The following is a 24572-nucleotide window of genomic DNA, read 5'->3' on the forward strand; positions in this document are numbered from 1 at the left end:
TTTGAACAGTGGGGGTCGGAGGACCGAGCCCTGGGGGACCCCACTGCCCACATCCCTCCAGGTCGAAAATGACCCGTCGACCACCACTCTCTGGAAGTGGCCCTCCAGGTAATTGGCGACCCATCTGACTGTGTAAGCATCGACACCACAATCTCTTAATTTCTTAATAAGAATGGGGTGAGAGACAGTGTCAAAGGCCTTCCTGAAGTCCAGAAAGACTACATCTACTGCGACACTTGCATCCAAGGATTTTGTGACCTGGTCATAGAAGGCTACCAGGTTGGTCTGACAGGACCTGCCTCTAATGAACCCATGTTGGTTGCCCCTAAGCATACACTCCCCTGCTTGCCCCTCGCAGATGTGCACCTGGATAATTTTCTCAAAGAGCTTCCCCAGGACCGAGGTAAGACTAACAGGCCTATAATTTCCTGGGTCCTCCTTTCTCTCTTTTTTGAAAATGGGTACCACATTGGCCCTGTTCCAGTCCTCTGGCACCTCACCAGAGCACCACGAGTGCTCGTAAAGCTGTGACAGGGGTCCCGCAATGACCTCTGCTGATTCCCTCAGCACTCTGGGGTGGAGATCATCAGGACTTGCTGATTTGAACATGTCCAGTTCCACCAGAAGTTCCCCGACTAGGTCCTCTTTGACCCTGGGCCTGGCTGTGCCTCCCGTGGGACCATTGGGGATCCCAGTGGGGGGGATGACCTGGTCCCTACTCATAAAAATGGAGGCAAAGAAATTGTTAAATAGGTTAGCTTTGTCATCTGGTGAGACTACCAGATTTCCAAGCATGTCCTGCAGAGGCCTCACGTTACCCGGAACCTTCTTTTTACCCCCTATGTATTTAAAAAAAGGATTTCTTGTTATCCTTGATCCAGGTTCCTAGTCCCAGTTCCATCTCCGCCTTGACCTTCCTAAGAGCCCTCATTTGCATTTTCACAGACCTGCATGTTGTAAATTGGCTTCTCTTCTACCTTGGAGAACTTAAAACACCAGCAGTCTCCCTACGCCTGAAGAAGGGTGTTTGTGCCCAAAAGCTTGCAAAGAACATTTTTTCCAACTATTTTGTTGGTCTAATAAAAGATATCACATCTTCCCAAAGAACCTTGCCATTATATGTTAACACTTTAATCAGCTTTCTGTCGTCTATTCAAAATATTAAAAATTAGCTTAAGATGTCCAATTTGTAGATAAATTAACAGCCTTTTGAGTGTTACTATTAAAAAAAGAAAAATTGTTGAAATTTTTTTCAATGTTTTGCCTTTTTTGATAAGTTAGTAGCAAAGTGTCTCCCATCTAAGGGTTTTCTAAACAAATTAGATTTTGTATTCAGATGTGTTGTGATTGGTTACACTGCTTATCGTGGGCAATTGGTACCTCCCGAGTCTGGGGAGGCACCCACAGAAGCCACCGCCAGCATAGCTGGCGAGCTCCTGCAGATGCTGCTGGCGGTGTCGGTGGCAGGGCCGGAGCTGGCGAGCATCCGCAGATGCTAGTGGCGGCGGCAGAGCCAGAGCTGGTGAGCATCTTCAGGTGCCACTGGCGGCAGGGACATGCCTGTCGGGGGGGCACGTGCCCCCCCCCATGCCCTCCCTATGCATCGCCTATGCTCCTTATTCTGGTAGGGTCGAGGACACATTCTACTAGGTTGAAAGCCAACTTGCAAAATTGGTTCTTTGAGTAAATCTGATATCTTTTATCGGACCAACTCAAATAGTTGAAAAAATTCTTGTTTTCAAGCTTTTGGGTGCAAATTCCCTTCATCAGGCAGAGGAAGTGTCTGCAGTTGGTCTGTGCTGTTCCTGGACGGAGTAGTAAAGCAGTCAGAGGCCAGTCCATTAGTAAAAAGTAGAGAGCTTACCTGTATTCATTCCCTCCCCCCCTCCCCGTCCATCCGTTAACTACAGATACATTCATTCTCCCCTTCCCCACCTGTCTCTCACCTATTGACTACTTCAGTTTACATTTTCACTGACTGGCTTTCTTGCATACGTAGTGGCCTCTGGCTGCTTTACTTCTCCATCCAGGAAGAGCACAGACCAACTGCAGACACTTCCTCTGCCTGATGAAAGCTTGCAAATAATTTTTCCAATTATCTGAGTTAGTCTAATAAAAGGTATTGGATTTACCTGAAGAACGTTGTCTACCTATGTCCTTAGACCAATATGGCTACAGGCTTCACTCCTGACTTGCAAAATTGTCACTTGCTCTTCTACTTGTACATTCATGCAGCATTTTTTTTTTTAATCTGACATCTCATTTGAATGCTTATTTTAGGAGATCAGTTTTGTAAAATGTGTTCCTTCTGTCAGTTGGACTGCTGATAAATCTGTCAAAGTGGGATCTGCAGAAGCATCTCTTCTTTTAAGAAAGAAAGATTTTGTTTATTAGTTAGTAGTTTTGGAATACGTTGTTTCAAACCCACATCTAGACTGTCTTACCATTTTGATTGAGAGGGAAAAAGAAGCAGGTCCATTCTACCTTTGATGTTTTTGATGTCAAACGTTCAGTTCATCCAGCTCCAATAGTCACTTTTCCAAAAGGCTCCTAATCAGTAGTAGATCAGATGTTCAGAGACAAAACACTAAGACTATAATTGTTAATAAATAGGCTTACTTTTTTCCATTGTGTTTGCATTTTAAATAAACATCTGAGGAAGCCTGAATCCTTATAGGCTTATTTGGAGATTAAGCTGCAATTTTGTAAATTGGAGTGCTGGCTATTTTTTTTTGGTCAGTTTCTCCTTTCTACTACTTTATTTGCAACCTTAATTTAAGATTGCAATCCTCTCAGCACACCAGTTTTTTAAAAGTATAGTTGGGAAATCACCTGGGAACATGTGTAACGTTATAACCATTTATACAGTATAGTCATTTTTATAGAGCTCATCCTTCCCATGAGGGAAAAGGGGAGGATATTCCATCTCATTAAATTACATTCAGTATTTTTCAAAGGTCAGGGTAGTTTAACACAGAGACAAACATCTGAAAACAAACAGCTTTGTGGGAGCCTCTTAAAATCTGTCTTTTTGGGGTAAAATTTGACATAAATAACTCTTTTTTTAGTTGTAGAATTGTAGGTTCAGCAATTCAGCCTTGTAAGTCTTTGAAGAGTTTAACCAGCTTTGGTTTTTAAAAAAAAGGAGCTAGTTTTATATCTTCTGCTAATTTGTTGAGGGTTTTTTTGGTGGAGGGGTGGGGGAGAATTGCATGATTTTGTAGTCTTGTAAGCTCTTCCCAGCTTTGCATACTGGCTTCTCCATGCTTGATGTTGATGTGAAGGGTCTGGAAGACTGTCTTTGCTCTCTTAGATTCTACATCTTGGGGCGGGGGGGAGTGAAAATAGTCCCTGGTCTTAGATTTGAGTATGAGACTGGGTAGGGGAGGTAGGAGGTCAGGCAGCTTCTGCAGCTCTGCCCCTGGCCTGGGGTCAGGGCTGGAGCCACAGGTGCCACTGCTCCTGTAGCCTCTGCCCCTCCTCCTGGCCCCCCAGAGCCTTGTGCCCCCTTTTTCCCACCTTCCTAACCTCTACCTGCCCTCCTCCTGCTGCCTATCTTTGCTGCACTCAGGCAGGCTCTGGCTCTGCTCCCGCATGGGGAAAAGAGAATGGCTCCAGTCTGGCCTGGTAGAAATTCAGTAGTGGGGTAGGTTCAGCCTCAGCTCTGAGGTTGTCTTGGATTTGGTTAAATACGGTAATGCACTGAATTAACTGCCTTAGTTGTAGTTATAAAACAGGTGCCCTCCTGAGGTCAGTTATCCACATTCATGAGTGACAGGCTGAAAAATATTAATGCTTTGTTAGGTTTCTTTGGATTAATGTAACTTTGTGGGTGTGAAACTAAGAATCATAAGCTAGTATCTATGTCCCAAAGCCTCTTCCCCAGTACTGCACAGTCTTTATGTAGAAACAATGTTTCTTACAAAACTGGCTTTTTTTGTGTACAAATCAAAAGCAATTCATTAGGTAGAACTTTTCAGTAGTATACATCGTTTCATCTACAAAGATAATGACACCATCTCTTTTTTTGTATACTAGCTTTTAAACATAATGTTTTCTGTGTGTATAAAATTGCATTTTTAAAAAATTTAAATGATGTATTGCAAAGCAACAGTCTTGTTTTTGAAGATTTTTCAACATTGGTTACTTCCAGTTAGTACAGGGATATTCAGGACAGGAGTCATAAGTACTCAGATTTGGTGGGGGGCAGAGCATGTGGAAGTTACGTTTCTTGATATCTTTGACTTCTGAAAAACTAGGTTTGATTCTAATGAGTTCTCAGGCTTATAGCCCTCTGGTGTAGCCACATTTAAAATGTAATAGTTATTTGATATCACCAGGTCTCTTGGGGCATACATAGAAGAGTTTCCACAGCAATATAAGGAAAAACTTTCCATGTATTTCTTTCCAGCTATCAGGCTACAAATATGGTATGATTTTTCTAATTGCACCTGACCTAAGTGGAACATATGTTTGCGGATGACTTGAAGTCTGGACTTTGGGATCAGCAAAAGTGCTCTCTGATATATTCAAAGCCACAGTCCATGTTTAGAAAACGCATTTCAGAAAACATGCATGGGACTTGCATTTCAGAGGCAGAATTTCAGAAACATTTCTGTCCTCCTGCATTTCCCATTGGCTAATGGAGGCTTCTACCTTTACAACACATTGAATTTTTCAAAGTCTATTTGAGGTGCTTATTTGCCCTGTTCATTTGATAAGGAACTCAGGCTCACAACTTGGAGCTGTGAATTCTACTCCCAGAGCTGGACGCCTAAATGATTGGCATGGTGATGCTCACCGTCCTGAGCTTAAGTCTCTTTTTTAGTGCTTGTTCACCCCTGCTTTTGTGGATCTGAGCCTAAGGCTCTGTACACATGTTCAAATCATCTGGGAGAATTCTCCCAGGTTTGTTCTCCTGGTAGAAAAACTTTCCCAGAGATATCTGGTCAGACATTTGAATGCTGAGCCCTTGAAGAGCAGAGGGGCGGCTAGAGCCCCTGTGCACATATCTCACTGTGCTCTGCAGGTTCCCTTAATCTGTCCAAAGAGCAGTGGCTCTCTGCTTGGCTAGAGTACTGGAGTCCAGCAAGTGATGCATTGTCTATGGGGGCGTGGGGATGGTGGGAAGGAGCAAAGCACCTTGGGATGCTGGAACAGTGTTGTGGCTTCTCTCATAAAAGAACATGGACAGACATTCACTCTGGGAGTAATTTAATCCTAGTTGTTTCTGGGTTTGGATTTCGATGAGGGTGTGGAGAGCACCCTCTCCAAGTTTGCAGATGATACCAAGTTATGGGGCAAAGTTAATACACTGGAGGGCAGGGAGGACTGGCCAACCTGGACAGGTAGATCAATGGGCGGAACGAAATAGGATGCAGTTCAACAAAATAAATGTAAGGTACTCCACCTGGGAAGGAGGAACCCCCAGCACACCTGTAGGTTGGGGGATGACCTCCTCAGCAGCTCAGAGGCTAAGAGAGATCTTGGAGTCATAGTTGACTCCAAGATGAACATGAGCTGGCAGTGTAACAAGGCCATCAACAAAGCCAATTGCACCTTGCCGTGCATTAGCAGATGCATAACCAACAGATTGAGAGAGGTGATGCTCCCCCTCTATGCGGCATTGGTCAGGCCACAGTTGGAGTACTGTGTCCAGTTTTGGGTGCTGCACTTCAAGAGGGACATGGAGAATCTGGAGAGGGTTCAGAGGAGGGCCACTTGCATGATTAGTGGTCTCCGTGAAAGACCCTACGAGGGGAGGTTGAGAGATCTGGATCTCTTCAGCTTTTACAAAAGATGGCTGAGGGATGTTTATCAGGGAAAGACAGCAGGGAATTGGGATGCGCTGTTTACCAGAGCGCCCCAGGGCATAACTAGGAATAATGGGTGCAGACTAGAGGATAGTAGATTTAGGTTAGACATTAGGAAGAATTTTTTTACAGTAAGGGTGGCCAGAGTCTGGAATGGTCTTCCAAGAGAGGTGGTGCTATCACCTAACTTGGAGGTCTTCAAGAGGAGGCTTGACAATCACCTGGCTGGTGTTGTCTGACCTCAGTCCTCTTTCCTGCCAGGGGCAGGGGGTCAGACACAATGATCTATTGGGTCCCTTCCGACTCTATAATCTATGAATCTATAGGTTATTTTTCTCTCGGAATGGCCATTTTTGTTGAGAGAAAAAAATACTGAACATTTGTACACCAGTGATTTCTTGTAGGAGAATGGCAACTCTGCCAGGAGAAACTTTAAGTCTTTACTTTCTAAGTCTTTTAACTTTCCCTTCTAATTCTTTTTAAGAATCTCATTTTTGCATGTCATGCTTATTTTAGTGCGTGTCCTGGAGCAGCTGGAATGGGCACTACAAGTGGTGCAGTTATGTCAGAGCAATAGCCACACTGCATGCAGTGTCCTCCTTAGCCACTGTGCCACATGCAGTGCCCACCCCAGCACTTCCAGGTCTGTGCTGCACGCAGCACCTGCTGCAGCCAATCCAGGATGTGTATTGTATGTGGCACCTGCAAAGTGCTGTATGCAATGTGGGTCCTAGCTGCAGCCCTGCTGGAGCAGCCACTGTGCAGCATGGCTGCAGCTGCAGCCAAAGTGCACCTCATGCAGCACCCTTTCTGGCTACTCTGGGATTTCTGCCTCATACAGCATCAGTCCCAGACTGGGTAGAGCAGCAACCAGGTCAGGTATGCTGGAGGAAGAGAGGGGGGTCTGTGAGCCTGATATGGCTCATGGCCCCATGACATGAGTTTGCACCTTGCCTTGTGTGGGTCTGATCAGACCCAGGGACAGCACCAGGAGGCAAACGTACGGCTCCATGCTGCACCAGGGGCCAAAGAGCAGGACTGAATCCAGCCTGAGGGCTGTATGTTTGACACTCCTGCTGTAAACTGTTACTCTTTTCTTCCTCATTGTTACTGATTAAACTGTCTTTGGTTCCTAGGGTTCAGTGTATATTTGGGTGTTAATGCAATAGGGATATCGTTGATAAGGTAACCTCAGAATATGTAGGCATTTGCCTCACAACACAATAGACAAAAAAATAGAATTGTTGAACAGGTTGATAATAAGTTATAAAAATGCCAAATGCTAAATGGAGATGCCTTTAAAAATCTTGGGAGTTAATAAATCCACCATCAGCTCTTAGGTGATGAAGATGTTAAAGATACATACCAAATGCATAGACACTAGAGAATGTTAAAGGAAAATCCCAGCAAGTAGTTACCAGAGATGAGGCATGTTTTTGTTTCTTTTAGAAGAGTCAGGCATTTAACCGTACGTTCCAATCTGTTCCCATTCCTAACCTAGATGTGTATACGCCATGGCGAAGAAATTGCATCCTACAACTTGACATTTCACCAACTGTCTGAACTCTAGATGAGTGACCAGAATGTAGCAGAAGCTGTGAAATAAATATAAATTAATTTACTTTACATTGGCATTTTGCATGCAATTTAAATAGGAGGTATTTTGAATAAATTCCTTTTAACAAGGCCAGTTTATACTTGCACAAGAGAATAATGTACAGTTTTCACACCCTCTGAAATTTCCTGTGTCTAGAGGGGGGTTTTTGCAAATTTTATTAATTCTAACGTCCTAACTGGTAAGATATATTACAACTTTGTATTGGGCTGCTGCTGGGTATACAAAAAATAAAACGTAAAAAAAATCAAAACTTCACCTTTGACTTAGGACAAAAAGGGAGGTGAAGAGGAGAGAAAAAGAGAGGAAAAAAGGTTTTCTAAACAACTTTCATGTGCCTGAAATAACTGAGCCAACATCTTCTGATTCATAATTAACTCATTATTGTTTGGCCCAAAAATGTCAATGTCTCCTGGGGGAATGTAGTAGCTGTGACTGGCAATCATAATGCTTAAAGCTTGAAAGCAAAAAATGGGTTAAATTTTGTTTCTAGTGCATCTTCCTTCACCTTCCCTCCTCCCTTATCTCTTCTAAATAGTTTTCTGTGTTTTCAGTTAGTAATAAATCATTATTAACTGAAATAAAAATTAAAAAGTTAAAAAGTAAAATACTGGAAAAGTCAAATATCCAACCCAGTAGTACAAAAGGGAATGAACCTACAGCGTGTTGGACTATTACATTTATTATAACATTCAGAATTTAGTCTCTGTTCTTTCAGCTTGTCAGGTGCAGTCCTTTATAGTATAGTTCTACACAAGTTCTGAGAGGGAATTCAGATTTACGGTGAAACTCTGGAGAGTGTTGCATATTTCCCATACCTCACAAACCATCTCTTGCAGAAGGCTGACATTGATGAAGAATTCCAACATAGCTTCAGATGTGTAAGTGTAGCCTTCGGACGCCTGAGGAAACAGGTGTTTGAAGATTGTGACATCAGATCCAAAACCAAACTCATGGTTTATGAAGGAGTTATTTTCCCCACTTTGTCCATGTCTCAGCTCCATACAATAATGTACAGGAGACCTCTCAAGCTGCTGGAGAAGTACCATAAATGCTGCATGCAGAAGATCCTTTGAATCCAGTGGGAAGACAGACTTGCTGACATTAGCATCCTTTCTCAAGCAAACACCACGAACTTCGAGGTGATGATCATCCAACATCAACTTCGCAGGGCCAGCCATGTCATCCTTATGTCTAACTCCAGATTCCCAAAGCAAGTTTTTAATTCTCCTATTTAAGTCAAGGCATACATGTAAGAGGAGGAGAGAGAGAGGATTTCAAGGATGTCCTCAAGCCCAGGTTGAAAAAGGCAACATCAACATCAACTCATGGGAGACTTGCCCAGGAGGGAGGAAGGGTCTGCTGCAAGAATCTCAGTACTTTGAAAGCTTACAGTGACAACAGATGACAGAAAAAACAGGCAGAAACAGTATGCCGTGGACCAGATTAAGAACCCAGAGCCACCCACCTCACATGGAAATGCGTTTGAGCTTTAACAGAGTCTGTTGATCCCTGATAGGTCTCATCAGCCATCTTCTGACCCACTGATAAAACAATCTGGAAGATGATCATCCTCGACTGCAAGGGATTGCCAATGATGATGATAAGGATGACACAAGTTCTGTCTCTTTGTATTCATAACTTCACTTTCAGTCATGAGCATTCCATTTCCCTCATAGTGGAGATGCATACACATGCTAGCCATAGAGTTTAAAAATAGAAAAGACTAATTCGTTTCTTGAGCATATCCCTTGAATGTGGAAAAAATGAAGTATGCTGATTTGATGAATATGGCATTACTCATGCAGATGAAATTAGATAGCTTTACTGTAGTGAAGAATAGTAGTTAAATTGTTATATTTTAGAGATTCAAGGGTTTTTTTTCCTGAATATTTTGCAATTAGCAAGCAGTTTTGAGACCCCAATAACCTTGTCTAGTAGGTTTTTCCTGTCCAGCAGGCTATTATCAAACAAAAGCGAGATTTTTTTGGTCTGTTTTGTTACTCTTTTGTTTTAAGGTAGTACCTTGAAGAAAAGAATTTAAAGTGTTCAGGACAGCAGCTCTTACTGGAATAGGGAAATATTAAGAATCATTAGGCTCAGGGAAAAAGAATGCATTCTCGCATGTGTACTGTCCTCTGATTGCTTTACCACTCCATCCAGGAAGAACACAGATCACCTGCTGATGCTTCCTCAGCCTGACAAAGGGTGTTCGTTTCTGAAAGCTTGCTAAGAAGAATTTTCCCAACTATTTGAATTGATCTAATAAAATATATCGGATTTACCCAAAGAACCTTGTCAGTCGAAGTTAGGCAGTTTTTGTTTCCAGCAACGACTTAAGTTATAAAAGTATACTTGATGATAAAGAACCCCTTAACCTCTGTGGCTAAAATTCTTTCAGCACTCTTTTCCTATTCTTTTATCAGTTTTCAATCCAATTACCTTTTGCTGCTTTTGATATTGATATAAAGAAATTGATAAATTGTATTTATACTTTATAAGAAAAATAACTCATCAAACTGTTGGTTACTGTAGTTTGGCTCTGCGGAATTGCCAAACTGGAACTGTCTTTTGTACAAAATTTTGCAACGTAGATTGACTTTTATTAGACGTTTTACAGCTGCTGTAGAAAATGTCTGTCAATACTTACACAATGACTGCAATTATAGGGTAACAGAGGCTTTCTATAATACTTGAAAACATGTTCTCACCTTTAAGACTCTTTACAGATATTATTACCGTCTTATTTATTTTAGTTTGTTGGACTCAGTCAAATACTATATTATTGTGTTCATGTAAAAATGGCGTTTTGGAAGTTTTTTGAGTGATCAATTGGTTTACTGATTCTCACAAGTAAGTAGCTCATAACATAGCTACATTCTTAGATTAGAAAAGAAAGAAAAGAACTTTCTGGAGAGTTACTATTGTATGAGCCAAGTACGCAGATAAAATATCATAGCCTCCAGCAGTTTGCTCCTTGTTTTTTGTGGAGATGAGAAGCTTTAGGTTATGGAACTACATCATCTGGTGGTAGCATACTTAAATCTCATATTTTCATATTTATTATAGTTTTTATTAGTGATATGTCTAATCCTGTTCATATATTCAAGCAATCAGTAGTACTAAAACTGTTGAGACCAATTGCTGTATGGTAATTTAATTCACTGTTTTCCTCTCCACTTGGTTGTTAGTAGAGCTATCTAGAAAATGACAGTTTTGTTTCATGACAACTTTCAAAGATTTTTTGATTTAGGGCTGCTTGTTGGAGGGATGCAGGAGAATGACTGTGAGTCTCATGCTCTGTAACCTGTGGTTAGGGCACTAGCCTGGGCTCTGTGGAGGGTCCCAGGTTCAAGTCAGATACTTCGCATGATTCAGAGCAAAGTATTTCATCCTAGCTCTTTCTATATCAGTTGGAGCAAGCACTTGAGCCTTCAAGTCCAAAGTCTTTGCCTGAAGTATCTACCTGTGGAGTGTGGGATTTTTTTGTGTCAAATAAACTTTCCTAACCAAAAAAAAATTGTCAAAATTGATACCTCTCTACCAAGTGATCTAACTTTGACAAAAATGTCCTGACCAGCTCTGATAGTTAGATTTGACAGAAACAGGATTTTCCTTTTTATTTTCTCTTTTGTTTTTAAAACCTTTTATATTAGGAATTGGCAACCTACAGTTTGTGGGCTGGATCTCGCTTATGGAACTTTTGTATCTGGCCCATAGAAAGGGTCTTTGGTTGTGGGTGCTCTCCCTGTTCCACTATGGGGAGAAGCGGAGGCGGCAATAGGATCCTAGCATCTGCCCTTCTGTCTGCCTCTGACCTAAGGTGAGTCATTCCAGCCCACAACCAATAAAGGTTGCTTATCCCTGCCTTACACTATTTATCACCCACAAATGAAAAGCAGTTTTTGTTCTAATAATCTTTTTCAGTTGTCCTTTAACTTAAAGTCCATGTAGGGTTGAAAATATCTTTTTGTTTTTTATATTAGCCAAGGGGTGAATTGCCTTTTGAAAATTAGAGTTAACTTCACTTCCAGATCTTATGCCTGAGGTCATAGCATATGGACTCGTTATACAACTGTATTCAGACAACCAGTTTCAGGGAAATATATAAATGTATTTAATTGCATTGGTTTTTTGCAATCAGTTCACTTGAGGGATAGGGCCAAAGTAAGATGTCATCCTGTGAATTCTTTAAGATTGCAAATAAAGCTGCCACTCTGTGGCAGTTAGTAGCCTTTCTAATTCCAAGAATGGCTTTATGTTCTTATATTTTGCATTTTATTGGAGATGAAGCTTAGGGGTTATTTCATTCCCTAGTGAATAAAATAAGCCTCTTTTTGCCCTCACCGTTGAATGCAGGACAACTCAAGCTTATTCACTTATACAGTACTTGGTTTGCTTGATTTTGTAGCTGAAAGTAAAACAGACAAGGGTATTACCTACGACAAACGTATTTCCCATGCTATGATTTTAAGCTTAATAAAGCAAAGCTCTTAAGAGGTGCAGACAGAATAACAACTCCCCATTTTAACTCATGGTGCTTTGCAGGAAGCATCATGAGTTACAATGTTTACCTGGACCCAACAGATGTTTGCTATTAGGCACCAAGGGTTGGGGGATTCAACTACTGTTTAGAGTGGCTACGAGCCTGCAGCTGCTCTCCCTGAGCATCACCTCTCCCCTGTCCCAGCCCTGCAAATGGGAGGGGGGAAAGGGAGCAGGGGGAGCCCATTGTGAAGGTTGCCCAGAAAGCGCTGGAGGGTGGGGGAAGTGGATTGGAGTCCCCCTATCTCAGAGGGGCTCCAGGCGACCTGCACCACCCTCTAGGGCTGGCTCGGCAACCCCCAGAACGAGTTCTCACCATTCCCTTTCTACTCCCCCATCCTGAAAACAGTACCAGGAGCAGGCAGCTCAGCCCTGCTCCCAGTGCATGCAGATACATAATGACGATTCTGATTTTCACAGGATGGGGCCCTTTAAAAGCACTCTGTAGTCATGCATTGGTATTTGGTCATGGCTGTAGAATGCTTTCAGGGGCTAGATCAGGCGAAAATTGTCACTTCTGTCTGCACCCAAGATGTTTGATAAAAATAAGATGAGAAACCTTTAATCAGAATGTAAACCTCCAATACATTTAAAAAAACATAAGGATTATGGTTTTTTTATTGTTATGTATTATGCAAATATTACTTAAGTCATTTTTCTGCTTACATGGAACCTATCCTGACAGTTGGTGACGGCAGTACAAATCAGAGTCAGTTGCTATGGCAACAGTAGGAGGTACAGCAAGAAATGCAAATATGGCACAGTAATGGGTATCTTTGGGCAGAGAAAAATCAGACCTGCAGTTTTTAAGCAAAATATATTGCAAGGGACATAGATAAAAATATTTTTAGAATATATTTTATAAAGTATGGTATGAAAATGTTGGGGTTTTATAATACATAGGCTTAAAAATCAAGCTAATCACTTCCATTAAAGATCAGCTCTTATTAAGCCACCACCATTATGTAATAGTGTCATGGATTTTGCAGAAGCTCTTGCTTGAGACCACCAGCCTTTACGCAATTTCCTTTGAATCCTGCTTAATGACCCACAGGAATAGCTTCTAGTTGGGATGAGCCCCAAGAGTTTTTTGGCTCTGTGACTGGGCCTTTAGGTCACAGCAGACTTTGTTTCCATGACCTTGTTTCCAAGCCCAATTAGCTTAGCACAGTGGTTTTCAAACTGTGTTCCATGGAACCCTGGGTTCTGTAATAGGTCATCAGGGGTTCCACAAAGACATTGGGGATAATGGCGGAGCAGGCCAGGAGGCAGAGCTCTGCCATTGCCATGTTGGGTTCCCTGGCTCCATGTCAACTCACATAGCCTGCAGAGTCCAGAGGCAGGGGCACCACGACAGAAGAAGTGATATGAAAGGGTTCTGTGATTTTAGGAAGTTTGAAAACGACTGGCTTAGCATTTGATGGGAGCTTTACCCCTCAGGTGATGTAATATAACCAGAAATCAACTGTGTCAAGGAATTCAGCTCTTGTAAAACATGCCGGTATTCAAGACTTGGTATTGAGGGGGCAACTGGAATATAGCAGTCACAATTCTTGGCTCAGTGTTCAAGTCAAACTTAAAGTCCGCATGAGAGAAGGTGAAAGGCTTTGTTGGATTCGTCTCTCTGGACTGCATGCTGTCCTTCCCACTTTCCTCTTGAGGTCCTTTTTTCAAGCCAGTTTCTCTCTTCTGGAGCTCTGTGGTCCCAGGTCATGAGTCCCAGTTGTTAGAGGTTAATCTCTAGTCATTGTGGATTTCTGTTGTATTTCCAAAGTGTTCCTTCCATGTCTGGATTGTCTTATTCAATTCTTGATGCCCCATTTCAAACCAGGCCAGGCAGCAAAATACCATGGCTTCATATATCTGCATACAGTGAGGGCAGGGAAACAGGTATGTAACATGTCCGTAGAAATATTATGAACTTGAATAACATACTGCCACAATTAGTTATAATTAAACAAGAAAAGAATTATAGTAGAATCTGGTTAAAATCTGATTTGTTATTCCAAGAAATTGGTAATAATGACTAATTAACCATGAATGACCAATTACCATTAGCTGGTCATTTTAAAAACTTTTTCTGAGGCATATTTTACATCCTGTATGGAGACATGGTCAGGAATGATTGTTGATGTTTTATAATTGATAAATGAGTATATTACAAAATGTCCAAGTACATCTTAGTCTGGTTTCAGTAGTATATTCTTATACAAATAAATGCTTATATTGTAGATTCTTATTACAGACATTCAGAGTGGTTACTGTGTAAGAATTGCATAATTATGAGGGAATAAAATAGTCAAATATTTTTTGGTTTGCATTCTCAAATGCACTTATCCACAGAGTAGAAGATAATTGTGTAAGATGGAACTGTTGATCATCTGTGTCTTGTTAAGACAAGAAAAGCTGCAGAATATGCAATACTTTGTGAGCACCACAGATGTATGGATAGGAGGAACATACATGCTGGATTGGCCGGGACAACCCTGGATTTCATATGTTATCTCAGAGTCCCAGCTGTTGGAAAAAATTGAAGCAAAAGCATGTGCTTGGCTTCTGACTAACTCTACTGGGCAAGCAAGTCCCGGCTTGCAGCCCTGCAGAGTCAGGATCAGGGAGTGGCCGTTGCTGCAGCCCAGAGCCCAGGTGAGGATGGGGCTTTTCTGGGGTGGGGTGCAGCTTGGACCCCTGCCCTGAGGAGAGTGGGGTCCCTCCTGGCTGCCACTGACCTGAGTTTGGGGTGGCGGCTCTGGGCTCTGCTCTGGGACTGCGCTTCAGCCGGCTGATGGCAGCAGGGAGAAGTGCTGTGTAGTTGTGCAGCATGAGCTGGTGGTGCCCAGGGAGTGCTGCGCAGGGGCCGTTCCCAGCCGAGTGCAGCTTCTGCACATGGGGATGGAATCCAACCACAGGCCTCTGCACTGCCCCACTCGGCCCTGTTTCTGGGAGCTGCTGGATTGAGGGGGCAGTGGGTGGGTAGGGGTGTGCATGTGTAAGATGCACTGTCCTGCCCAGCCCCACTCCTGGGAGCTGTGGGGTCAGGTGTGTGTGCGCGCGTATGCCATGCTGTCCTGCCTGGCTCCGCTTCTGGGAGCCTCAGGGTTATGGCTGTGTGTTTGTGCATGCGTGCGTATGCTGATGCCTCCTGTTCTGGATTTACTTAAAATTATTATGGTCACCCCAGTTATGGATGGCATAGATCAGTTTTAAGATGACTAATTATGAGGTATAGATTACATTGTAATCTTGAATGTGTGTACATTTGGAAAAGAATTCCACTTTAACAGATGATGAACTAGCCAGTGTCTTGTATACAAATAAATAGGACTCTGACAGAGATTTAGTGTGTCAACTAATAGAAGAACTATAAAAACAAGTTACTCCAGTGACTGATTAACTAGGTTTTATTGTATTTGTAATTCAGCTCTCCTGTTGTCTTTTAAGAAAAGTGTCAAAAACATTTTCATAAAATCATAGAACCGGAAGAGACCTGTAAGATCATCAAGTCCAGTCCCCTGCCCTGTGCAGGAAGTTATAGGGCTCAGACAAGCTTGACAAGGTACCTGTCCAGCCTCATCCTGAACATCTCCAAGGAGAGTGACTGCACCACCTCTGCTGGGAGTGTGTTCCAGATTCTGGTGACCCTTACAGAGAAAAAGTTTTTTCTTTTGTATCGCCTGAATTTACCCTCCATTAGTTTATGCCTGTTGGTCCTTGTCCTCCCTTGAGGTACCTTCCTGAAGAGTTTCTCTCCTAGTTCTCGATGCTTACCCCTGATGTTCTTATAGGCAGCTATCAAGTCATTTCTCAGCCTTCTCTTACTCCAACTGAACAGGCCTAGTTCCCAGAGTCTCTCCTCATAGGGCCTGCTCTCCATGCCCTTAACCATGCGGGTGGCCCTTCTGTGTACCCTCTTAAGATTATCCACATCCTTCTTGAACTGCGGTGCCCAGAACTGGGCACAGTACTCCAGCTGAGGCCTCACCAAAGCCACACATCGGCTGATGCACACCAGAGTTCTTATTTGCCCTTCTGGCAACTCATCACACTGTTGGCTTATATTCATCTATCAGTTGATTGTGACCCCCCAGGTCTTGTTCAGATGCTGTGCCACCCTGTGTACTACCACCCATCATGTAGTTATGGTAAGGGTTCTTCCCACCCAGGTGAAGGACCTTGCACTTCTCCTTGTTAAACCTCATCTGATTTCGTTCCACCCATGAATCCAGTTTGACAAGGGCATCCTGAATCTTTGCCCCATCCTCTGGATGGAACCTCTTATCACCTTTCCAAGTTCTTTGCAACAGAAAATTTGCTCTTATTATTTTTTCCATAGTCAAAAAATGAGTGAAAGTTAAGAGCTAGCATTTTCTGAAGGATGCTGTGAGACTGAATGGAGCCTTGAGTCTGAAAAGGTTGACAGCCACTGGTATAAGTCATCGTCATAATTCTGAATGATCTCTGTTGTCACTGAAACCCACATCTGGATGTTATTTTTGACTCCTCTCTGACGTTTGCTCATTTGTCTTGGCCATATTCAAATCCTGCTATTGCTTCCTGTTAAATATTTCCAAGATCTGTCCTTGTACTTTCATTTCTATATCCCAGTTTCTCTTTAGGCTTTTATTTTATTTTACTTGGATTGATGCAGTATTCTTTTCTCTGTTCTCACAAACACAGACATTTGTTTCCATTCACTCCATAAAGTTCAGCCATTAAGTTTGGTTATGTTACTAGTTATTTTTTGAATCCCTCCACTAGGCCTGCTTCAACTGTTGCATCAAATTTAACCTTCCTGTTTGCTCCTTTTTATTTGTTCTCACCTGTTTTCACCCCCAACCTCACCATTTGGTCAGTGTTCCCTTCTTGTTTACCCATATCACCTTCTTGTACAGTTATCTCCATGCTTACTTGCATACTACTCATTGCACTTGATAGGACTTCTTTGAGCTCTTTTTTAGGCCTTTAGTTGGTTCATATTTAAGTCTCTGTAAAAGAGCTTCCTTTGGTAGGTTCCCTATAATGAGCCAGGGTTGCCTACTCAAGAAAACTTTTCTTTTACTGACAATCTGTAAAATTTGTTTTTACTGACAACTACACTTTTTTACTGAAACATGTTTTTACTTGTATGTTTTACATAATGTAAATGTAAGTGTCTTGCCAGGCCCTACTGTGCTGCCAGGCCCAGTTAGAAGGGATGGTTCAAATTTAGGGTTTTAACATCAAGCACAGTGAAAAAATTGTTTGGTTGCCAATGAAATGTTTCCTTTAAAAAAATGTTCTTGAGTTGGCAACCCTTTTTGACTTTAGCAATGGTTTTACACGATGCTGCCCCTACCCCCAAGGGTTCCCTTACTCACCCCCACACCCTAATGCTCCCAACCTTACCCTATACCAGGGGTTGTCAACCAGGGGTATATGGAAAGGAGCTAGGAGGTATGCATGGGTGCGTGGGGGCAGAGTGCTGCCACCCACCACCCTGTGCCACTGCCTCCGAGGAGCAGGGGCTGCGAGGGAGTGAGGGCAGCGGCTCCCCTCTGCAGGCTGCATAGATGCTGCCTGGGGGTAGGGGGGAGCTCAAACGCCACTGCCGCCATCCACCACAATGCGCTGCTGCTGTGTGCAAGCCCCTTGCTCCATGTCTGGCATGCAAGCCCCCCGCTGTGCCCCCCCGCCCCACATTTGGCTGCTGCCCCCCCACCCCCATGCCAGAAGTGTACCCAGAAGGGGTACACTCCTTAAAAAAGGTTGAAAACCTGTGCCCTATACTATGCTGCTGTTCCTCCTCATCCCCCTGGCCTACCTCTCAGCCTTAACCCCACTGGTCCTGCTGGCCCCTGTCTTGGCACCAACCCCCAAAGAAGTCTACCTGCAACCCAGCAGTGTTACAGGACTGAATATACAGCAGCAGCAGCACAGCTTGACTAGAGGGGAAGGAATCTACAAAGCCTGGAAAGTAAGGCTTCCTGCAAGGTGTTGCACTACTGCTCTGTTTTCTGCATGGCGCTGCAATACTCTCTGTCCTTTAATCAAGCTTCAGCTGTCCAGCTTCTTTCTGAGAGAGATCTTCAGTCAGGCACACTGGAAGCTTTGTGTTTTTTATGGTTAGTTTAAATTTATTTATAGATTTCACAGAAAGGCATTTGGTTTGTTTGTTTTTTTACTGTAAATTTACAGACAGTTGGCAAATCTGTGGCAGCCTAGTAGACCTATTAAAATTTAAATTCTTATTGTTTTTTATTTCCCAAACTCTATCAAGTTATACATTTTTTAATCATCTAACTTCATAATAAAAAGTCTACTCTGTTTTCTTCTTCAGTCTTTGTTTTGCTTTGCTAGTACTAAAATATATGGGATTAATTAATTCATCTTTAAAGAATTAAAGGAAAGCTCTTAGTATTGTTCATGTGGATAGTCTAAAAGTTGAAAAGATAAAAAAAGCCTGTTTAAAGATGAAAACGCTAAGAGATTAGGATTCTACTTCTGTTGCACAATTAACCTTGAGGGTCACTTGAAAAAACTCCTAGTTCAGAATGCAGCTGTGAGTGTCTAACCTACTTCTGTGTTAGAAAAGTTATCCTTCTCTTACAGCAGGCATCAAGAACTGGTACTGAAGTACAGGCTAGTGTGGGGTTGGGGCATGGAGTTGGTCCACAGGCATGGTCTTGTGCACTGGCCCAACACTGTTTGCCAGGATCCAGATGCGCAACCCTGTAGCTTATTTGGTTTGCAGAGTTCCCATAGGTTCAGAAATTTGTCAGCAAGAGAGCAGCATTTAACAATACCATATTACCTCTCTGTCAAATTTCTAGACCCATGAGGAGCTCCTGTGGGCTGGAGGTTGAGTACCATTTGTGTAGACCAAAATCTAGCAAATTTTCTTGAAGTTTTAGAAACTGTGGTTTAAAGCAACTTGTTGATTAACAGCTCATGAAGGGGCTGCTGTGCATATTGGGAAGGGGAAGGAAAAGGCGAGGACTATGTACATGGTAAAGATTGCTTTCTAATTTCCTTACTTCTAAACTTTGCAGACTTACTGTTCTTTTAATGTATTCTTTTTTTATGAAATAGGATATTTAAGTTAATATTAATAAGTGATGTTTATAGACCCAAAGTAGATGTGGTAATGTATTTTTCTGATTTCAAAATATTAAACCTTCTTATAAATTGTGCTATCTTGTAACATAAAATATTAGAATATTCTACAAAATTGTCCCTAAAATAGAAGAATATAAACCATTTTGGAACCTTGGCAAAATTATCTGGTGAGTGCTCGGTATGTAACTTATACTGACTATTAAGGAGAATGGGTTAATCCATTTTTAGATAACATGTTGTTGTTTTGGTCATCAAGTTTATTTTGCATTTTGTTTCAAAAGTAGGCATTTTTCTCCAACTTCCATTTTTTTTAGCTTAATAGAAATAGTGAAGAACTTGGATAAAATCCATGGAGAATTATATAGATAAAAGCTAAACAAATTCCCAGTTCTTGTTTTAAAACATTCTAAAGCCTTTGACTTACACTTTTTTCCTTCAAAATTGGCCTACGTTAAAGAATTATTGGCAAGTTCAGAGGTCCATGTGAAATATGGGCCTCTTCCAGTTTCCAGAAAATGGTTGTCCATATTCAAGGTGATATTAATAGACCACTCCGGGTTTTAACTGCCATCTATCATTATTGTTTATTATCTGTACATAAACTCTAGTTTCTGATAGCCTTTTCTGTGGTTATTTTTTCTTTCCTGCTAACTCTTTACCCAATTTGGGTCCATTTGACATGCCTTCCCTAGCTCCCTGCTCCTAGTTGGAAGTTTTTTTTGATAGCTTCCCTGCTTCTTCCCTCATTACCTGTGTCTTCAATCATGCTAGCACTCTTTTGGCTAAATACTGTTCCAGCTTCCATTACTTGGTCTGTGGGCACTCCTCCAAATTTGGGGGTAGCTCCCTACAAAACATCCTTAAAGCTTGTCCATCCTAACATGTTTTTACCATGTAGGCCATCCCTCTCAGACTCTTTTAGATTGGATCAGGCATCTCTACTAACAGCTAGAGTAAATACTTCAAATGGTAATTCAACCTGGAGGAAGAAAATTTTTTTTTCTTTGAGTTGGTCATCTGATGTCAAGGTTACATCCCAATCCCTGGTGTCATTTGGAGAAGAGGGCTAGATGAACGTCTGCTATAGACTGTGTTTGTCATAGGTGAAGGACTGCATGTTCAGTATGTTTGGTCCTATTGTTATTAGATCACATGCAGTATGCACCAGTGTGTAGGCCAGGGCTGTCCAACTGGTGGCCCACAGATCACATCTGGTCCCCAAGAAGTTAACATGCAGCCCCCAGACTCCTAGTCTGGGCACTGCTCCTTCCATTGCTCTCCTGCTGCTGCCACTGGAGTATCTGGCCTTCCTTTCCCTGTCCCCCTGCTCTGGGGTGGGGGTGGGGGGGCAGCCCGTGGGCCTGAGGGAGCCTGTGGCTAGAGGGCTCTGAGAACCAGGGTGCACAGCTTGGGGCTGGTGGGGAATGCAGCACAGTATAATGCAGCAGGGGTGGGGTGTTCATGACAATGTAACATGCAGCCCTCAACCACTCAGAGCTTGGATAGCCCAGGCATAGGCAAAGAGGGGACTTAATGGTTCTTTCCTTTCTTTCTGTTTTTCAACCTGGCAGTTGTTTTCAGATGTTTGTAATAAAACATAAATATAACACTAGGGGAGGTATCAGTGGTAACAATATATAGTTGAAGTAATAAGAATAAAGTAGGACTAAAATCCTTGTATTTATATGTTTTTAAATCTAATCCTTTGGTGCAGTTTTTAGTGAATCTTTACTATCTTTTGTAGGGTAAAATACTTTTTTTGCTTTTTTCCCCCTGACACAAAATATACAGCCTTAATTCCAAAAATGTCCATCAGATATTGAAGAAACAAAATTCAGTGCCATTCTTCCTTGTTATGTTACCTGAACAACAGTATTAGACATCTTAAACTGCAACTTCATGGAAAGAAACACTGTTATAAGCTGCTATCACTTAAAGCAAAAATTATCTCTGTTAAGTCATCCAGCACAGAACTTAAGCATAAGCATCGACAAGAAAGCTATGCTTATACACTAACCACTTCTTTCAGTGCTTCCAACAAGTTGGTCTCCATTTCTAACTTGTCTCCCTAGTCGGTTCCTAATAGTTGACCACTACTGAATTATGGGCCATTCTTTACATTCTCCTTGGAGCGGGGAATTAACTGGAGTTTGCTCCAAGCTGTGAATTGTGGAGCTGGCTCAGAGAAAATGAACAAAGCACTTATATTTGTAGATTGCAAGATTGCCTGAAGATTTAATTTAAAGATTTCCTGTTTTTTTATCATTATGCTGATGGATTATTCCCTGGAACAAGCTTAGCTATTGCTTAAGTTTTTTGCTTTTGGATAGTGTACTACAGATATGTTTTCTCTTGTGGCTAAACAGTGCTCTATGATCATTTCAACCTGTATTATTTCTCCTTATTATCCAAAATGGGGGCTTCTCCTTTTTTACTCCCCTGGCAACCTTTGCTACACTTTTTTCCTAGATGAGGTGATTCTCTGGTTTGGCCTTGAACTTTCTGTCCCTTGACATTTTTTTCATTTGAACCAGTCTACTTGCTATCCTTGTTTGCTAAGCTCCTTGGTAACTAGGAGAATCAACTACACACTTTTGATGTGGTTGGGTCATTCAACTTCTGTTTATGCAAAAACTGGTTCAAACAGGAAAGGCATCCACACAATTTTAGATGGAGAAACTCAGTAATTTGTCAGGCTGACAATTTTTTTACAAAAATCCTCCTCCTCAGTTTAGCATGTCGTTATTTTCCATGCAGAACAGGTTTATTCAGGCACTTTGGTTGTACGTCTATAGCATATTCTTCTTATCTGAGCTCACTTCATCAGATGCTGTGAAAGGACATACACAGAGCAGTGTATACTGTATGTACCCAAATCCAAGATGACTTGAAATTTAAGATATCCTCCCTGCCAATAATCATATTTTGTATATGGAAAATTATAAATTTGTTGTACGTTTCCTTGTATAGAATCTGTTTCTTGGAGGGTTGTCTTTAAGTCATCCTCCCTCTACTGCTGTGCCTGGGAAAGCAGTGGTAGAGGGGCAAGTGGTGGCTTGATCCCCGTCACTTCTCTCCCCACTTTTCCCTCCCCCGTGCCTGCCACTTGCTCCCTCTAGTACCTGCTCCCTTCTCTCCTGTTTCTCCCTGCCACTTGACCCCTCTGGTGCCTGCCCTTCTGCCACTTATCCCCCTGCCATCTGCTCCCTGACCACTTGACCCATCTTCTGCCTGTCCCCCCACCTCACACCTGCTACCCTGCTGCCACCTGCCATCTTCCCCTGCTTATCCAGTGTGGTGGCTCTGGTTCTAGCTTGGGGCATCGGGTATACCATAGCTCTGGCACTAGCCCCCCTACTATCTGTCTCCCTGCTGCTTATCCCCCCTGGTGCCTGCTCTCTAGCCTCCTGCCATTTGCCTCCAATGCCTGCTCCTGCCCCCCATGCTGTCTGTACCCTGACCACTTGCCCCCCACCCCACTGCCTTCTGCCTGCCCCACCTCCTTCACCCTCTGCAGCTACTTACCTGATGTGGAAGCTTTGGCTCTGGTTCCAGCCCAGAGTACAGAGCATGTGGTGGGTAAGCAGTGGCAGCTCTGGCCCCTGGTTTGGATCAGGGCTGGAGCCTGAACCATAGCAGCCCCCCTGCTACTGCCTGGTCTCCCCTGCAACCACCTGGGCCGCACATTGCACAGTCTCCCCCATGATCTGCCCTGCACCACACAATCTTCCTCATGTTCCCTCCCCACACACCACATGGTGTCTCTCTCACACTTCCTACCATGTACCCTGTCCTTCACTGCACAACCTACCTTGAGCCATCCTGTCCCTGGCCAGACAGCAGTTGTGGGTACTCAAATCCAAGATGAGGCTACCTCCCCTCCCATTTTGAATGAGGAAAAAACCGTGTCTTGGATTTGAGTAAATGTGGTAAAATAGAGACCTGTGATTTGAATACAAAAGACAAGAAGGGGGGCACTGCTAGGACAGGCAAACAAGCAATAAACTCATAGTGACAAAAAGGTCACAAAAGATCCGACTACGACTCCAAGATCCCTTTCCACAGTTGTGCTACTTAGAGTGGTACCTCCCAGGCTGTAGGAGTGTTGATGATTCTTCCTCCCCAGGTGCAACAGATCACACTTATACTTGTTAAAATGCATCCTGTTCTGTTCGGCCCATTTCCCCAGCCTGTTCAAATCAGCCTGGATTCACTCCCTGCCGTCTAGTTTGTGTACCTCCCCCCATAGTTTGGTGTCATCAGCAAACTTGGACAGGGTGCTTTCTACTCCCTCGTCCAAGTCACTAATTAAGATATTGAATAGTTCCTCCTTCCTCCCCTTCTTGAAAATAGGGACCATATTGGCCCTTTTCCTATCCTCTGGGACCTGTCCTAAGCACCATGAGTGCTCGAACAGTTGTGCCAGTGGGTCAACTATGACTCCAGCTAATTCCCTAAGTACCCTAGGATGAAGATCATTAGGACCTGTTGACTTAAATACATTTAACCCCTCCAGGTGCCCCTTTGCTAGGTCAGCTCAAACAGTTCGTGAGTTGGGATCTATACTGGTGTTACCTAAGGTCCCAGTGGGATGCATATTTGTATTCATGTCCAGAAACACGGATGCAAAGAAATCATTTAGCAGCTCCGCTTTGGCCATCCCATCTGTTACCAATTGCCCTAGTTCATCCTGAAGGGGCCCTAAGTTACCCTGCACCTTCTTTTTGCTTCCTATGTACTTAAAGAATGACTTTTTGTTATCCTTACCTTTTGCTGCCAGCCTCAGCTCCATTTCTGCTTTGGTTCTTCTCACTGTTTCCCTCCAAGCTTGAGCTAAGCAGCTATACTCCTCCTTGGTGGCAGCCCCTTGGTGGAGCCTGTAGGCCTCTTTTTTCCCCTCCAGGCTCTCCTGGATTTTCCTGCTCCACCAAGAGGGTTTCTTTACTTTTTTGCCCCCTTTTATGTGTATTGGGATGGTTTTTTCTGTGCCTGCAGGATTAGTCCCTTGAGAAACGCCCACCCTTTCTGGACTCCCATCTCTCCAAGGCTTTTACCAGTCAGTCCCTCCCTAATTAATCTCCTGAGCTTGTTGAAGTTGGCCTTCCTGAAGTCTAGCACTTCCACCCTACTAGTTATCTTCCTCACCTTTCTCCAGATAGTGAACCATATCAATAGGTGGTCACTATCCCCTACGTTACCTTGCATCTGCAGATCCCCCACCAAGTCGTCCCATGTGGCCAGTACCAAGTCTAGCAAGGTATTTCCGCTAGTGGGAGTGCGTATGTCCTGCGATAGGTGAAGGTCTTGTAAGGAGGTTAGAAACTTTCATGAACAGGCAGACCTGGCTGCCTGCTTCTCCCAGCAGATGTCTGGGAAGTTTAAGTCCCCCATGACAACCAGGTCCTTTAGGCGCACTGCCTCTGAGAGCTGTCTCGAGAATTCTAGGCCTAACTTGTCCCCCTGGTGTGGGGGTCTATAATAGACCCCCACTATCAAGTCCCTTT

The 24572-nt window shown here is 43.0% G+C and overlaps 1 protein-coding gene across 1 annotated transcript in view; it reads left to right on the top strand.

The window, feature by feature from the left end:
* SRPK2 (SRSF protein kinase 2) overlaps window positions 1-24572 on the top strand; it is a 168908-nt gene that overhangs the window by 43904 nt on the left and 100432 nt on the right. The window lies entirely within an intron of this gene.

This window comes from Alligator sinensis, unplaced genomic scaffold, assembly GCF_000455745.1.
Source record: "Alligator sinensis unplaced genomic scaffold, ASM45574v1 scaffold100_2, whole genome shotgun sequence".
NCBI lineage: Eukaryota > Metazoa > Chordata > Crocodylia > Alligatoridae > Alligator > Alligator sinensis.